This window comes from Zonotrichia leucophrys, chromosome 4 (assembly GCF_028769735.1).
Source record: "Zonotrichia leucophrys gambelii isolate GWCS_2022_RI chromosome 4, RI_Zleu_2.0, whole genome shotgun sequence".
NCBI lineage: Eukaryota > Metazoa > Chordata > Aves > Passeriformes > Passerellidae > Zonotrichia > Zonotrichia leucophrys.
In genome coordinates this window covers 10,176,414-10,195,691 of record NC_088173.1, presented here as the reverse complement: position 1 = coordinate 10,195,691, position 19,278 = coordinate 10,176,414, and the positions used below count along the sequence as shown (strand labels likewise).

General features: G+C 36.4%; 1 protein-coding gene across 1 annotated transcript in view; it reads left to right on the top strand.

Annotated features, from left to right (window-relative positions):
* Positions 1-19,278, top strand: part of SGCZ (sarcoglycan zeta) — a 394,721-nt gene that overhangs the window by 127,605 nt on the left and 247,838 nt on the right. The gene's annotated exons all lie outside the window — the stretch shown is intronic.

Sequence of the window (19,278 nt, the reverse complement as noted above, 5' to 3'; positions counted from 1 at the left end):
TCCATTGATATAAACAGATGAAGTAAGAAAATACAGGAAAAACCCCAAACAGTGTGGAGCCAAAGATATGGTCAGAATTGCGTAAGAAATAACTGAGCAACAGTAACAGGAAAAAGGGGTAATTGCTGAGGGAGAATATCATCATGCATTTATATGCTTGTTTCCATGTGCACAGTTTTGAGTCTAATAACAAAACCACTGGATTATGAAATAAAAGTTTCGGCACAGTCTGTCTTAAAAATTGCCATGGATTTTCAAGAACCTTTGAAATTAAGCTCTTCAGTTTTCCTCAATACCTTCAGTTCAAGAGAATCAGACTGAAATATATGCTATAGAAGAATATGGAATAATAAATTGTTCATGCCTTGAAAATGATAGTGTCTTGCCCTTCATTTTTGTCTTACGAAAGTCATGTGCCATCAGTTTTATACCCTTCTGCAAAAAGGACATGCAATGAGAAAATTCTTATAAATTGCCATGGAGAGAGCCAGAATAATCTGACTATCCAAATTGGAAAGAATCTAGGTTTGTTTTTTCAGTTTTTTAATATATTACATTTATTCATATGTTAAATATATAAAAAAATTATCATTAAAGGATATCCCATCTTTGCACCTATAAAATTACAGTGGTTTTTTTTGTCAAATCTACTGTTCAAAAACATAATCTATCATATATAAAATGTACTATAAACATACACACATATTCGTATAGATACTACAGAAGTATCAAGTACCACTTGTATGAAATTATCTATCCTCAGTAGGCAAACTTGCTGATGTTTCCATAATTTACTTCTCAAATTCTCAACTTCTGTTATGCCTGTATATTGACTCTTCTAAAGGAAGGAGGTTTTTTTAATTACTTTTTAAAATATTAATATCGTGTGATATTGTTCTGGATAAGGTAAAATATGACATTTCCTTTGTGTTTGTGTACTTTTTGGTTTTATTCTACTTAATTGTGGGAATTCCAACTTTTCAATGCAAAAGCAGCTTAGTCTAGAGAACCTGCACTAATGAAACTTCCAAGTGCTATTATTATCATCTGTTATTTTGTTTTGGTTGAGTAAAAGCCACATTTTCATCAAGGAATTACTTAAAAATAGTCATATATTGGTAAAAATTCAGAATAAAACTTTGGCAATTCTTAGCTCATTAACAAACCACAGTGCAGTGGTGAGCTTGTTAAATATCTTAAATGGCTTAATATGAACTTGAGTGTTCACTCTATTAGAACTGATGTGGGCATAGCTTGTGCTTTCTTTGTGATCTTCAACTTTCCATTGAAAAGGGGTGCTTTTAGTTATGGGGTTTTGGATTTGGTTTAAGAGAGATTATTGCAGTTCTGATGTATGAGGTTGTTCTAAAGCCACTTCTATATATTAATATTTTCTCTCATACCATGCTACCTGTGCTGTAGTGCTCCAGATCTGTTCCATCAGGATTCATTTAATCTCTTTCCCTGAATTACATTCTTGTGGAGTATTTCCTTTCTTGCTCAATACATCCAATCATAATTTCATTATTGATCTGTTCTTTGGAGAAATAAATTCTAAAAAGTGAAAGATACTGGGGACAGAAGATTAGGAATATGAACAGGCACACTTGTTTTTGCCAATTATTTAATTAAATTTTTGTCCATTACTCATACTAGAATGTGAAAAATACTTCTATGAAACCTTTCTGTTATAAGGCAAAAATATATCTGGTGAGGTGGCTTCTGAACTTACAGGACCAAGTAAATCTTGGCATTCAGTTAAACAATAACATATGGCAACAGGGATACTGCTTTGAGACTGTCTCCACAGCTGGGCTGCAGAGCTATTCATGTAGGCATTTCTATAGCAACTGATTAAAAATTCCACAGAAAACTGGTGCCAGTAAATAAAGAAAATTACCTTGAAAGTTTGAATGGCCAGGTTCCATACTTCAGCTGAAGCTTAGAGCTTTCACACTAAGCCTACCAATTACTGTTCAGAAAGCTTAGTCATATTGTGCTCATTTTTACCAAGTTCTTCTCCACAGCAATTTTGTTAAATACATCAGACAATGGCGCGACAATGTTCTACAACCAAGCACAGAAATCTGAAGGTCTTTCATATTTCTGTTTAACTCCTTTTCTCCTTTACCCCTGACATGGATTTATCAATATCAATAATGAAACAATTAATGTTTCTAACCTTTTCATGACCTGCAGCTTTCAAAGAGTCAGAGGGGGATTAGGGAGAGGGGATATTCCAGAGAGCAGGGAGAAAAACCAGAGCCTGATTCCCCTGCTCCTTAAAGCAGTGGGCTAACAGCTAGATTGCAATCACATTTCTCTCTTGTTTAGTGACAGGATAGCTTTTCTTTTCCCTCAAAGTAGCCTACAGGCATATTGTCACAAAAATGGGTTCTCTCTGGTATCCAAGAAGCTGAGTCACAGAAAGTGCTGAGATATTTGTTTATTATTTTACTCTCTGCAGAGAGGGAATGTTAGGAGGTAAATGCACAAAGCTAACACACCTAGTTACAGCCAAGCAGCATATTTATACTTTCAAGATACATCAGTACAGGCTTATCTAATTTCTAAATATATGCCTGCTTAATAGTTATTGAACGATCTTTTGCTCACTCACTCACTTAAAGGTACAATGCATCTTAAATTTAATCTGCATGTTCAGTGAATAGAGACCTTTAATTGAAGGTGGGTAGCATAAGATTTAGAGGTGTGTTTTTCACATTATAATGAGCAAAGTTCATCTAAAGGACAAGTTTTTAGCTGATTTAGCCAGCTTGAATATAACTTATGGTGCTTTGCCAAATGCAGCATCTAGTATCTAATTCAAGGTTCCTCTGTTCATGTTATATCTTTATCTTTACTTGTTTCAACACTATTCTGCCATTTCCCATTTAATTGGTTCTCTACAGTATTTATTGTTCTCTGTGATTCACTCTGCAAAATCTTTTCTTAAACTCAGCTTTCATCCCTATGACTAGGGTTGTTTGAGATGAAGAAAAAGTGTACTGGAGTTTCTTCTGAAAAGCAAAGCACTGGTCTCCCAGTTACTGAATAATTTAACCACCTGGTTTCAAAGCAAAAGGGAGTAGTCACTTCTTCATTCACCCTGTATCTTCAAAAGTAAAAGTTGGTTGGACTTAAGACACAGTTAGATGATTAATTCATTTTATCATAGGTGTCTAGCTTTTAAGTCAGGTGCATAAGCTGTGTGGAATGAATTCCAGAAACAGCAGTAGTTGTTCCCAAATGGTAGGTAGAGAATGTACCTACTGGGAGGCCTTCCCTCAGAGGCATGTATTTTGTTATTCAATAACAGTAAAAAAAAAAAAAGTTTAAATTTGAATTTATTTAACTTCAGCAGCTAACTTTTATGCACTTCAATATCATTTGTGTCAATATCAGTGTACTTTTGGAAACAGCGGCATGCTACTGCCATTCAAATATTTAACACTCTAAAACTCAGCAGAAATGTAATTTACATGCTACAAAAGTGATCATGGTGTAAATTCTTTTAGTGTCCAGTTCTGTATTCATTATCAGCTTGTATTTGGACAAATAAATGCTCAGTAAATTAACATTTTGCCCTGAGAAAATTTTCTCTAATTGCAATAGCAAAGGAATGGTGGTATTAAAATACTTCCCTCAGATTTGTATATTTTTGGATGGCACAGGTAATATTTATTCTTTATTTAGAAATATAGTAATTAGTGGTGAATTTCTTTTTGATAGATGTCATCTCTGCCAATCTCCATTGCCTAGCCTCAGTGAAGACAGTGTGATATCATAAACTGAATCTCACTCGTTTGAATTGTTACATTGAGGGTAATATAGCAAAGGTTTGCATTCAATTAAACTTCATAATTCAACCTGATAAAAGCTAGGTTTTGAGGAAAAGTTAAAATACCCCAAAACATTAAACAGTCCTGGTTTTAAAAAGCAGAATTATAAAGTTTGAATTGCTAGTTTACTTTTTAAGCTTTTCTGCATCTTACTTTGTTTTGATGGCTTGCTGTTATTTCAAGGGATTTTTTTCCCCACAAATGCTCTGTTACCATAATTATTTCCACACTTGGTAATTTTTCAGCACTTTAAATTGCTATGAAGGGATATATTGCTGTTATACATTCAATGTGATTGCACATATTTCTACATTTCAAATTGCTACTACCCCTGAGAAATTGGCCTCCTTGTTATGTATATCAAGGACTCTGTTAATTTGGCCAGCCTCTTTATCTGATTAATTTCTTATTCAGTGTTTTATTACTGGGTACATCTATATATATAGATATAAATAAATATAGATAATATGATCTCAAAAAGCTGAGAAAAGGTCCTGAGCTGCCTCTGCAATCTCAACCATGCATTTCCTTTTAGTGTTTTTGATCATATTTCACCACCCTAGAGGAAGAGAAATGTGTACTGATGAAAATAGTATTTAATAAATCTCAGAAGAAGGTAATTATTCTTTAGTTTGATTATATCAATCTGGAATATGATCTTACAATGTAGACTCATGAAAAAAAAAAACAACCAACAGTTAAATTTATGCAGTATAAGCATCTAAATTTATTCAGTATTTCTGTCAATATTTTTATAGCAGATATTAAACAGAGTATGGTAGTTGCTCTTTAATGATATCTATTTTTTTAAGAGTATATAAGCCAGTATCTCATGTCTTAGAACAGAAACAAAGCTGACATTCTTTGCTATTTTAATGTAAAGCTATTAGAAGTATCCTAACTTTATAGTTTGGTTTAGTCTTGTATTTTACAATATACTGGATGTTGGAAAATAAAGAAGTTGTTTTAATAGAAATATGCAAAGGTAAGATTGCACGTTATTAATTTTTAAACATACACTGAGATGCCTGACCAAAATATGAATTTTTTTTTGTTAACTTTATTTCAGCAGCAGGTTGTGCCTAAATGTTTGAAACAGACATTTGCACAATATCTATTTGTAGGTCTGCTCTTAGTGGCTCAGGACAGATGTTTCATACTCTGCAGCACAAGATTAATTTGAGCTATTGGACTTTGAGGCTTGGATGCCTATTAGGAGAGGAAACCAGTCCTTTACCACAGACTACAATTGCTCTAAGTGTTTCTGCAGATTTATCTTTCTTATTTAGCACTGGAGCAGAGATAACCTTAAAGATCCAGCACTGTCATATTATAATCCATTTATGATAGATGATGATGCATTGGACCAATTCTCAAAAGGGCAAGGTAAACTGTCTGGGTTACTAGAATCTGCTTAATCTTTTGTACTCTACCTTTTCTTGACTGTGTCTGCATAGCAATCAGGATGGAAGAGTTGCCAAGTCACCTGCTCCTCAGATCAGAAGGTGATTGTGGCTTTGAGTAAATATTAAGCAGCCACAGCACTGCCTGGTCAGAAAGAGCAAGTGTACTAGCCTTTTACATCTTGAAGACCTTGGTCCTCATGAAGTGCTAATGTTTGACATCTAGAAGAGAATGCTGCTGCTTCCCTGTGGACGCCATGCTGCAAACTGCCTTCCCATATAATCTGTATCATTTATCATAAGCTCTCTTCAGAAGAATCCTGGAGCAGAGTATTGATAATGCAGGTGAGGGATGAAATGCCAGCCTCTGTGACAGCTGGCATTGCTTGTACTTTACCCTATGACAGAAAATTATTTTCTTGAAGTTATACCTCTAATCACTTTTGCAATTAAAAGCAAAGATGTGCTCAGTGGGGAATACTGTAATGTAGTTTCTTCTTAAATGTGAACAAATTAAGCTTTTATAGAGCTGAAATGTATTTAATTTCTCTTCCAGAAGTAAAGAATTATGTGGATGCTTTGAAACACTAAGAATGAACACAGTGCTTTGGATAAGCAATACTATAGTCTCGATGGAATAAAAATGTGTACCATGTTTGCTTCAGACTGTAATTAGATCCTAAAGATCATTGTGATTGTACTGCATGACAATACTCTGTTCTTCAAGAGTGTCTGAGGCAGTAAGACTGTCAACAAATACATTTAGAAAATGATGAAATTGTATGGCCTCTCTCAGCCATAGGGCTATTGTTTGGATCATCAGCCAACAACAGTTCAAAAAAAGTAGTCTTAATTAAATATCTCACAAAATTCTCAACCTGCCTAATCTATTGAGTTACCTTAATGTGTGTAACTCTGCTGCCAAGCAGCAGTGAAACGCTGTACTTTGTAAAGGAAGCAAGTTCAGTTCATCAGTAACACACTAAATATGTTCAAACAATTAGCTGTTTTACTTGATGAAGCTGCATGTCTCAATACTGTGAAGCACAGACGTTCTGAATAAACAAACAGAAAAATGAAATGTTAAGGTCCCATTGTTTTTAACCTATTGGTTCTTCTCTGCAAGAATGATGTGATGTCCAGTAACTGTTGTCTCTCCTTTAGATTTTCCTTCAGTGGGAGCAAAACCAGGGTGATTTGAATCTGTCTTACTGCTGTCCTAATTAAATAAATGAAAATTCATTGAGTCTAAAGTTTCTTACCAATGTCAAATTTAGTTGGATATGGACAGTGACTTTAAAAATTGTAGGATTTTCTTTTTTCTTGAAAACAGCCAAAGAGGAGCAAGAGAAAGATCCTGGCATATCACTTTCTTAGGGAACCAAGCTAAGAAACATACTTGTTTGTTAAAAACACAAGGAGTAGCAAGCTTCAGGAAAAAGTGAAGACAAGTTCTTAATCAGTAGTTCCTGGCTAGTATTTCTTGGAGGAAATACAGAATATGTGCAGCAATGCACCAACCAGGAAGAGATTTTTTTTTTCAAATAACTGCAGTTAAAGAGAAATCAGAATAAAATAAAATGTAGTCCTAAATATGCATGTGCTCTGTGTCTGCTCAGTTTGATTATGCACCTATGCTATGTTTACTTAACAGTGGTAAGCTACTCTCACACAATAACTTGAAGAGTAGCAAGTAGCTGAATTCTTAAATACTTAATATCTTTTCATGTAAGAGTTTTGGAAGAGTTGTCCATGACAATGCATGGTATAAACTTATATTTAGAAAGTGTTTAATTTAACTAAAAATACCATAACCATTTGGGTTTTCTTTAAAACACAATGCAAGGAAAGAATCTATTATTTCTGCATTGCATTGCATCAATTTTTGCTTCCTAATATTGATTTGTGTGTATGTTCACTTTTTCTACAATATCAATCCATAATTTATACTAGATTTCTGTAGGTATAATAATAATTTTGTAGAAATCATCTTGCATATTTGACTAGGTCTACAGTACTAACTTCAATGTGCTCGCATGTAAGCTAAAACTTGTTTAGCATGAAGATGTATGTGGAAATATATGACAAAAACCTGATTTCAGAGCCATTCATTGGACAAAACAGGATTAAAAGAACTATCAGTGTGTTTGATTTTTGAATACTTTTGTAATTATTACATGCTGTGAGGTTGTGGATTTCAGTGGGTCCTACAAAGTCTTAGAATGCCATAAAAAAGTATCATAAACAGTCATTAAGGTAATGTTGCAAAGATGAGAAGTATTTTGTGAAAATACCTATTCAAAGTTTCGGTTAATGTGCATGAAGAATTTAGCTTATATGGCTATCAAAAGACTAAAAATGTATGTTAATATTTGATTAAAAATATTTTAATTGGTTAGAATGATGTTTTAAATCCCCTTTTCACTAATGTAAGCATATGACTTTGGTACACCTATGCCTGTGACAAATACCTTCCGCTTGATCATACAAAAGTTTAAAAGACATTTAAGAGAAATTTTAAAGAGTACAGAAATAAAAAAGACACAAAAGAATTTTCCAAACACACTTTATTATTTGAAAGTCCTTTATATGTATCTAGAAGGATGCGTAGGTGTGTTGCTTTCATAGAAGAGAAGTAAAGAGAAAATACTGACCTACAAAATTATTCATAAAGTGTTTGCAAATTCTAAATATTAGAAGAACAAAATGCCTGGGAACTACTCCTTATAACTTCCCTTTGGTTTTCATTAACATTGGCTTCACCCAAGAAAGCTGTGTAACCTCAGTCTTTTAGTCTTCAAAAAACTTCTTATTAAAACTGAGTAATCTCAAACTTCTGAAGCTGCATTTATTATACTTTGTCCTGGTAAGGTTTGTTCCACTGTGACTGAAGCTGACACATTTTCCCATCTAATTTCTCCTCTTAAATCAAGAACTTGAAATATATTGCACAAAGTTGATATTGTATTTAACAGAAATCTCTGTTTAATCCTTGTTTGGGAATGCATTTGCTCTCAAGACATTACCAATGCATGTTTGCATGAGTAACCAAATCTGGTCTTGAGATGGAGGGAGACTTTTATGTCTTTGTAATTTTATTCTGAAGAATATGTGGATACATTGCTGCACTTCTGCAGACTTGACTTTACCTAGCTCAGGTTCCACCAGTCTAATGCAATCTTAATGAAAAAGCTCTGTCTACTGAGAACTACTTCAGATTTTACAACCCATTCTAAAATTACTGTTTGTTGCCACGAGGATCTGAGCCAAGAAATTAGAGTTAGCCTGAATGTGTGTGTCAGATTCACCCCATTAGTCTTGTATTTGTCATATTTGTTTCAACATAGCCTTGGTATTCAAGATAATTTAATTTTTACTGGTGGGATATTTTTGATAGCAGAAATCTTCAGTATCATCCTTTGTGACTACAGAATTTACTTCTGCACTTTTCCTGTTGTTTACAGAAAATAGACTCCTCTTGTGTCATTTAGAAAGATCAAATCTACATATTTAATTTCTGAACAAAGAAAGGGGAAGATGAATTCTGATCACAGTGCTTTGGGGGAAGGGTGGCTGACTTATTTATGTTCTTATGCTTCAGTTTAAGTAACTTGTCTTTCATTGTTTGCTAGAGTTTCTTATTCACATTATTAAAGTATACTTTTCAAAGTAGAATTTTCTATTACGCTGTATGTTGAATAATAGCCCAATTGGCCATTTGTAGGGCTTCAAACTACTTGTGTACGTCATATATTACTGGTTCTATGCATTTTCCAGTGCCAAGAATGGATTCTCTGAGACAGAGTGCCTTACAGATTTTAGAAATCTTCAGAATGTATTCAGTGACCATCTGTCACTACATGCACAGCAAGCTTGACTTCAGTGCAGTTGAGATTCTGCCCAGGAGTAGTGGAAATTGTGGTCTGGCTGCAGAACTAAACTGTCTGGCTGGTGTAGGAGATGATGACGTGAATGGGCCCCAAACTGTTCAAGGCTCAGGCTCTGATGGCTTGTGCTGGAGAAAGTTGGTGTTTTGTGCATGACTCTGACCAGATAAAAGTGTGGGGAGGGTTGCATGGTTGTTGCCCCTTTTTTTTCCTCTGACCTGCTGATATGACAAATTAAACTAACCTTCTGATGGTTTTGTGTCCAGTCTGTATGGTTCTTCATTAGCTACAACAGGGGTACACACACCCAAGACTGTTATAAAATTAAAATATAAACCTAGTCTCAAATTAAAATATAATGCATGAATGTTCCATGTGGGACTTCTATGAAAAAAAAACAAAACAAAACAGCTAAAATAGTGAAATATCATCTGCTAAAAATTAGTGGGTTTTTAATATTTTAATAAGCATAATAAAGACAACGTGAAGTCAGTTTTTTTATGGTGTGCAACTTTTATCTCTTCCTCAGAATTGCATTCTGAAGGGTTTTGTTTTCCTTTTCTTAAACCAAAACACTATTGTAAGTTCAGCTGTTAGAACAAGGAAGGGAACTCTATTCTTATTTTATTCAGACCAGCTATTCACAAATAATTGATCAAATATATTTTCAAGTAATTTGATCTCATAGTTTAGAGATTAGAGTTTTATGAAAATGTAAGTCCATCAGTTTCTGTGAAATGAGGACTTTAATACAGATGTTTAAGCAGAATTTCATTTTTAGTCAGTCCAAACAAAAATTTTGAAAAAACTGAACATTTCCTGTATTGTCTGAGACAGGATGCTACAGAGACTGATGTTACTAATATTCTGATAGGTATATATAGCCCTGGAGAATGCTTCATATTGATAATCTTCTTCCTAGGTAGTTCCAACAGTAATAACTTAAGAGTAGTGATGTGACAAACTATGGGCTACATATGAACAATATGTAAAAAGTGGTGCATCACCTTCTGGAACACAAGTGCTTGTGTGAATCAGACATACCTCTGACTGGAAGTGATTGTGCTTGCAAATTACACTCATTTGATGTCTTAGCCCATTTGTATTCAGCTGTATTGCACTTGAACAGAGGTTAAAACCAAGAATGGAACTGGAAGCTTAGAAAGGAAATGAGAATACAGTGAAGGATCTCCTTCATTCCCTTCCACCAGTCTTTTAGAACTTGTTATATCTATTTCATGGCATAGGCATCAACTGTTACATACTATGTTTTTTCAGCCATGAAAACAATCATAATGCTGGCTGCACTACTTTCCATGATCATTAGTCTACTACTGTCATGTCTGTTTGAAGACTTTTACTCTGGGATTTAAAAAGCACTGTTTTTTTTTCAATAATTATTGTTGAATAGCTGTATTGTTTTAAATACTGATGTTGAATTTCCAGTTCTCTGCATACATGTTAGCTACAGATGCAAGGGAACATAGAATGACACTATTGAATATTTAAGAAAACCAAACTTTACCTTGAGTTCATGCTATTCTGATGTTTCAGTTTAACACTGCTCAACAAATTGTGTCTTAGGTTGAAAAAATATTCTCTACTGCAGAATTGAAGACTATAGTTTTCAAGTACTAAGAGCATGTGTATCTCCCCCATAATCAGCAAAAAATGCTGATTATTGGAGTATAGAAATTTAGATCTTAACCAGTGGTAATAAATCAAATAGAAGAAAAACCAAACTCATGACTGTTATCTATTTTCCAAGTTTCATCACTGTTTCACCAAAATTTTAAAAGAAAATATACTTAAGAGTGTAAGATACTGACTAAAAGGTAGCTAGAAGGACACTCTTTTTTACACTAAGGCCATTTCTTCCTGCTGACTACAGATTACTTACAAGTTATTAAAGAAAAGGAAATACACTATAGCTAAAATAAAGAAATATAGGCAGTACACTGGCTGAATCAGCAAACTGGGAAGAAAACCTAATGCCCTGAATGCCCACTATACTTAACAGGATTAAGTGTAGATCACAGGATTAATTCTAACATTAAATAAATTATTTCAGTGGATTTTTTAGGATAAAATGGAAATTCTGTACAAAATTCAGCTATGCATTTTTGGAAATGGAAACACTTAGCCACATCTAAGCATCTGGCATCAACATTTCCTTGGAAGAGAAAGGAAACTGAATACGTCTATTGAATGTGAGAACAAATTATCTTTTTTGCCAAACCCAGTACAAATCTTCAGTGCCAAAACAAAGTGCTTTCAAAAGCTTGGCTGGAGTCCACTAAGGCTTATTTTAATCGGATGTAAGGAGAAAGGAACAATATCAAGCTCTTATTTCATGTTAATATTTGTTCCTGTTATCTAGAGCCCACCAAACAGAACCCCCACATACTCTAAAAAAGTTTAATTGATTAAACTGTGTTGCAATTCATCACAGAACTGTTTAATTCCATTCTAGTTTTGATAGGAACTCTTGGAAACCACCATTGAAACTGATTACCAAGATATAATTATTTGCACTCAAATCAATTGTACTGTCTAGTACCTAAGTCTTTCACCTCTAAACAACTCTGTTTGCAATAGTTTTTAAGGTAAGCAAGAGCTAAGAGCTCTGAGAGCTACTGAAATTTATTATGGCTGAAATGCAAGAAACCAAAATTCAACTAACTCATTTAGATATAGATAAGAGTATAAGTTTCTAATGGAAATGGCACATTTTAATGCTCTTTCTCTTTGTTTGAACTTGCAAAGATAAAAAGCTGCTGCAGAATAGAAAAAAACAACCAAGTTGTAGGACACAGCAACATTCGTATGAGGAGCCTAAGGCGCAGGAGCTTAGAGTATTAGTAAGAAATGAGGAGGGATAGAATGTAAAGAGAATAGTGCAGAAGGCAGTCTCACCCCTGAGGAGCTGCAGCTGTGCCAATCACCAAAGATTAGGAACAGGCCTGCCCTTAACAGGCCACAGCTGTGTCCAATAAGAAGCTGAGTGCTACAAAAGAGTGGGTTAGCTGGGTGAGGAGCTGCCTATGAGAAATCACTGAGAAGGTATGGAACTTGTGCAATAAGATAACAACAGAGAGGAATAGGTGGGTGCTTACAAAATAAAATATTCCTGTACTAAGAATCTGAATCTTTCTTTTGTCTGCTTCTTCTGAACAAGCTGAGAGACATACCCAGGAAAGCAACTATTGCACCTCTATGAAAATAATAAAATTTTGTGTGCACTTCTTCCTGCTTCCAGTGCCCTCCTCTGACAAAAACCAAGACTGAAAACAAAATTTTCATCACAATTTATATTTCTGACCATATTTTATTTCCCATGTTCTAAAACAGTTCTAGAAATTTCATGGGTCAGTACTGAAATAGTTCAATTATCTCCCCTGTAAACTTTTATTTTAGCATTGCTTCCAAATACTTCTGAAGTTTGTTAAAGACAAACAAGCCCCCCCCCCCAAAGGAACACAAAAATAATCAACCTACTCTGCTGTCCCAGCTCCCAGCACTTTTAATGAGTTATTGAGGTAAAAAGTTTTCCCTTTTAATTATTTTTTCTTCCATTTCATAGCAGTCTTCCTTTCACTCAGAAGAGTTTTCTTTCTGTATCCCATCCCTGTAGGAAAATACAATTTTACTTTGACATGTATCTCTCAACTCTTCCCAGCCTTAAATGATGCTGGCAATTCCGTAGGCTGTAGCTCTCTTGTGAGGCTTCCCTGCTGTCGGTTTGCTTTTTTTTTTTTTTCCATCTAGAAAACATAGTGGATTTGCTGCCTTTTTGATTATAAAAGTAATGTTATCCATGAAGTATCCTTTTACTTAAATAATCTTTTTTTTTCTTTATTGCTTTTTCTGAAATCCCTTTAAAAATGAGTCTTTCTTAATGGATCTATAGCCTCTGAAGGTATTTTCTAGCCTCTCTGATAGTATTCTCTGATCACCTTCTCCTTTCAGGCATGATAAAAGGATACAATCAGAATTAGTGGGACTGGAACAAAATGTTGAGATTTCTATGATAATGAGTACTCTGGGTCCATTCTCCAAAGGCTTCTCTCCTCTGGGTATTTGGCATTTGCATACAGACACCATCTAAGCTTCCAAAAAACTTACCTGCTCTTTAATGTAGCTCGAGGAAGAAAGCCATTAAGAGCCAAGACTGCCAGCAGAGAGTGTGTCAGGCTTCTGCAGGCAGCACCAGTGCATCCCACCTAGTCAAGCATCTGACTCATGGGGCAGCCTGAAGCTTTGTAGTATGTGATGGCGTGACTAATGGTGTGGTTTCCTTGTTTTTTGTTTCATCCTCTCCTTAAAAAGTGAATTACATGCAAGGTGCCTTTGCCTGCAGTGTCTTTTTCTAACATTTTGTTTTGCCTTCATCTCTCTCCACAAAAAGAAAATTGCTTCTATATTAAACAAGTCAGGAGATTTGTGACACACAGTTGTTGAGAATGTTAATGCTGTTGAATCAAACTGTTTCCCACAAAAAGTTTAACAAATAAGGTAGTTAAAATGTCTCATGTAATCTCCATGTTATATTACTGATTACTTTTAAAGTAGGAACTGATATGAAGAGGCCTGGTGTTAACTTAAATTACATCTCAGTTTTACCCTAACCATTGTAGACAATTTGAGGGCTTGCTTACACATAGAGAGTCCATTGGTTAGTCCATGGTTCTAAAGTGCAGATCATAATGGTTTCTCTGCACCTTCATGAAAGGATGCAGGACATCCAAATGTGTGAAGGTTGAGTGTGTGGAAGGATTATGGCATGTCTCATTGGGACACATGCCTGACTTTACACTGCTGCAGTTACATGATGCATGAAATCTCTCACCAGCAAAGAGCTGCCTTGCAGAATGGGAACAATGGGGAAAAGTGGTAAACTTGTCCTCCTGTCTTTGTACATTCACAGGGGTGAGCAAGGAGACTCCCTATAGCACATCTTGCCTTTTCCTGTAACCAGCCCTGTGACTGCATAAAAAATTTTCCTTTGAGTCTTCCAAAGCTGCAGACATGTTGAGGGAGTTCAACAGTAGAAATACAGTCTCTCTAAATTTCTTCCCATTTCAGTTCCAAAGGGGGAACCCATAATAGGGAGCATTATGCAGCACAGGACTCAGTAGAAAAAGGCTCATAATCCATTTGTATTCATGCTGAGTAGTATCTGTAAAGTGAGACAGTGACCTAAATAGAGAAATAAACAGTGAACTTTCTAGTACACCAGCTCCAAACACTTTCAACTGACCAATCTGCTATGAAAACAGTAGCATTTGCCACAAATATTTGCACATATTTGATACTACAAAATTACTTATGGCTGAAGGAATATTGATTTTCTTTTTTCTATGCTTGTTTTGTTTCCCTAGAACAATACATTGCACATTGTTTTGGGGCTTGTCCCTTCTGGGAGTCCATGCTTTTTCAGATCAGACTGAGTAATTTTGAAAGTTGTTGCTGCTTTATTGATTTTCTGCCCAAGCCCATTTTGCTAAGTAAACTGATACAGGAAGTAGGGCTTGTGATCATCTCACAGACACAATAGCCAAGCCCTATTCCTTTCCAAAACTCCAAGGCTTTATAATTTTTAAATCTGACTTTTATTAGACCTAGATGACCTGTAAAATAGGAAAACCTCAGATCTGCTGGGTAAGATGGAATAAAAATAAACAAGTTTGCAAACCCATTTTCCCTTGCTCCCTGTGTCCTTGTAGGGGCGAGTCCTTTGCTGTGAGTTTCTACTCAGTCAACTCAGACACTCACCAGTGTCACTTACCACAAAATTCCTCCAGTCCCCTCATGTTTTATGAGAACAGGCCTGTAGTCCCTTTCCAGAAAGAGCCAGCCTGCCCATGCCTCTTCCCACAGGGACCAAGCCAGCCTGCTGTCCACTCCTGGGGACCTGCTGCATCTGGCTCTTGGAAGTTCCACTGAGACAGGCAGCTATGGTCTTTCATGGCCCAGGTGCAGCCAATGCAGCTCACCCTCCCACCTCATCAGCCCCTCTAAAACCCTCCCTGCTGCTGTGCTCCACAGCACATATCCTGCTGCTGTGCCTGCTCTCCCTCCCACCCAAGGACAGAAGCTTTCCGTGCCAGGATGCTCAGAGAAGGAGGTGGAGAAGGAGCTGTACTTCCCACAGCTGGTGAGTTGGCATGCCCTGGTGACTGGCTGTGTGCATGGCTGCCAGGGAATATCAGGCTCCTGTTTTCCAGGCTTGTTCATACTCCTTAACTTTTTTCTGCTGCTCTGCTTCCTGCCCTGCCTGCTGGCACTGGTGGAGCTGCTGCTGCATAGGTGGAAAGGGGCACTAAGGCTGCACAGCCCTCTGCAGGCAGCAGGCAAGGCATCCCTGGAAGCTGGGCAGCAGCTGAGACCAGGGCTCAGTAAGTGGCAGGATTTAGGTGCTTTTTAGAAACCTATTTATATTTTATTTACTTTAATAACAGTGAGAGACAGTGCAGTTACCATTCAGTTTGCAGGAAGTAAGGTCCCATTGCTCTGATGTCCCTGACTTCTGTTCCTTTCAGAACAGAAGCATCTTGCAGAGTTCAGTGCTCTCTGGGGTAGCCGTTCTAGGGGCTGCCCCACTGAACCACCTTCACTGACAAGTAGTGTTCTCTTACCAAGTTACTGTATAGTGGTGATTGAACCCCTTTTTATGCTTGTGTGGAATAGTTAAGAAAGAAATAAAAACATTCATAGAGACTGGGGGGGATAAATATTCCCCCTTTGAAATGTAGTTAACTCAAATGAGTTTGTATGGTTTATTTATTTAGGTTTACAGCAATAATCTGTATTGCATTTCTGTTCCTATGATGTCAGGTGCCAGTCCAATACTTTAAATGCGCTGCATAATTTTAAAAATAAACTCTGTAAAACTTCTGTGTGAAAGTTTTGTAATAATGGTGGATATTGACTTCCACATTTTATATGGTCAGTATAAACATCTGTGGATGTTACAATACTAAAAATATCCTACACTACTGATGAATAGTGTTTTGTATAGTTACTGTGTTTTCCTGGCTTACTTGGTGGAGAGTAGCTTACAAGGGAAAAAGAGGTTTCTGAGAATGCTGCTTGTGCTTGCTGCTTCAAAAATTCTAAGTGAAGACATTTTTTAAGGCTGGGTCCACAGTTATTAAAAAAAAAAAAAAGGCAGTAAACAATTAAAATGTGATCTGAGAGAGTATAGTGTCTTTGTTTAAAGGATGGAGACTGACTGGAAATATTTGATGGCACCACTACTGAGTGGCATCATCACCACAGGAGCAGGTGAATGTAAGTTACAGTCAGAAAGGGTATATTTTACTTGCTGTCATGGGTGACATCCATAGTTACAGGTATTTTGCTTTCAAATACATGTTTGCTCTTTCTGTAAGGTATATAGGAATAAAATGGAGACAAGAACAGATTCTGAAAGAGAAGTAATGGCAACAAGGAAAGGAGAGTGTGGATTCTTATTGCTATTTTATAAGGGCAGACATAGAGAAGTATAGAGGAATTTACTTTTGTGTGTGGATACTGTCCTCTAACATATCTGTTATGTGTGGTCACAGTGATGGTTTTGCCCAGCTTCAGCAAAGTGGGGAGGAAGAAACCCTGACTGCAGGCCAGAAGCAGGAAAGTTGTTTTTTCATTCACTGAAGGAAAGAGTGACATTACCCATCAATATTTTTAGCTAAGGCTTTACAGCTTCTCATTTCAGTGAAAGCCTAAGCTGAACATCAGTGGGAGGCTTCAGTCGAATGAATGACATGGGTCCTTGCTTTGATGAAAGTCTATTTGTAAAGACTGCTTTTGGGAGAAGAAAGATGAACTTGAGGTGGCCAGGTCCAGCATCAGATGGGTTTTTCCTTAGTGTTTGGGGAAGAGAAAATGACTGTAAAGCAAGTGATTAGCTGGCACCTACTGGTTGGCCACAAGATCGTGATGTTTATTTTGATGTATGAGGAGAAGGTACACTGTGGTTGTTTTAACATTTAAACATTTTGATCTGTGGATTTCATAAGCCACTCACTCTTCTAATTATTACAAATGCTTCTGGCCCCTAATTTCTTTTAATATGATTATTTGAAGGAGGTATAATGGCATGACATACTTAAGGATATAGACTGCTTTAAAGTGTAATTCTTTTAGTGAGAAATTCCAGATGTTTATTTTTCTATGACTAAAATAAATTTGTGATTTTGTTTTCATATGCATAGGACTCAAATTTTTATTAGTCATCTTCCTATTTTTTTGTGTCCTAGCTGGCCAGCAAACATAAAATTTCTCTCTCACTCTTCCTCCTCTTCCACTTTAAATGCAGTGACAAAACTATTCCTCCAAATCCAGGAGCTGTGTAGAACAACCACCTGCCCATCTAGAACAGCTTTCTTTTTCTATTGATTGCCTACTTCACTCTTTTGTACCACAAAGTATACCACAACATTTTCTTTTCCAGACGGAAATTGCATTATTTACTTTTTTTTCCTGTTTTCTCAAGAAGTCATGAGTACAAAGCTGTGTTATGCCTTTTAACACCATTGATAGAACTGATTTAGCCAGACCATTTGCATTTCTGACATATAGCCCATGTCTTTGCATTCATTATTGCCTAACTTTGATAGAAAATATCCTAGAGAGCTAATTTTCTGGTAGTTCAGAACAGTTCATTCTGATTTACCACTGCAGCATCACAAGGATAGTGAAGTCGGACCTCAAAACCAGAGTGAGCAATATATGTAAATATCCTGCTGGTGAGCTACTGTCCTATAGTGAATTACAACCAACGTGATGACTCTTATTAAGAACTGGTGTTTGTCCTGAGTTTGAGGATCCTAGTGTTTGAGGGTCATCAGTGCTGTATGTTAAAAAGAAATGGAGAGGGATAGAATGTAAGAGAATAGTGCAGAAGGCAGTCTCCCACCTGAGGAGTTGCAGCTGTACTAATCACCAAAGATTAGGAACAGGCCTGCTCTTAATAGGCCACAGCTGTGTCCAATAAGATGAGTGCTACAAGAGAGTTGGAGTTTGTTGGTTGTGCTGTGAAGAAGAAGGAGTCAGTGCTGTGAGGAGATGTCCATGAGAAATCACTGAGAAGGTATGGGACTTTTGTCAACAGTGTTTGTCCTGAGTTGTTTGAGGATCATTGGCGGTGTATGTTAAAAGGAAATTTCTACATTTCTGATGAGAATGGCCACTAATAGCTGAACTTCCCTACATCTTAAAGATTTCATTTCTGTATTCTGTTGCAACTCTGTATAGGGAAGCTAGAAGGTGCCTTAATCTCAGAGCACCAGTTTGTGCCACTGCAGCCCCTGTGAGTGAAATGTGTTCTCTAGGCCAGGAGTACAAACTAAGCCAGGGTTAGATAACCAGCAAGTTTGGCTTGGAGCACTTTTAGGTAGAAAACTAAATTCCAAGTCCTGTCATGATGCTTGTCTGCCCCTGCTGCCAGCACCATGTCCTAGCACTGAAGGTATTTGAGTTCCGAAGCTCCCCTGAAACCCGAATGCTCTGAGTGCTCTGGGAATTGAGCGGTGGGGAAAGCATCGATTTGTGCTGCAAGGTGCTCCTCTGCTGTGCCAGGAGAATCTGTACTCAGCATGTCTGTAGTCAGGCAATGCCCAACATGTACAGAAACAGACACCAATTTGCCATGGATTGACAAAAAAAAATCATTAAATGTCATTAGAAGAAAAATCGAATTTCTTTTGTCTAAAAAGCATTGTATGTATTTAGGAAAAGCTGAAGTCCCTTGGTGTACTCTTACTTAACATTTTTATAGAGGCAATGGATAAATTCAGAAATACTTAAATCCACAAGCTGTTTTTTAACTATTAGTTCAGATTTTTGCGAGAAATTGATTTATGAAGGTTGTAAAACAAAACAATACTGTCACCAGGGAGCTGAATTCTTGTTGTTTATATATAACAACCAAGCTGTATCAAGGCAGTGTTTTGCCAGATTTTTTATGCTTCTTAAGAGTATTAGAAATTATTTCTCATAGATATAATAAAATTATATGATTAAATAAATTTTGAATAGCTGCTAACATTTGGTTTTGAACATTGTTTTAGCTTGCTTTGGGAATAGCATGGCTGGAACACCCTCTGTGTTTTGTACACCTGTGGTCCCCACAAGTATGGT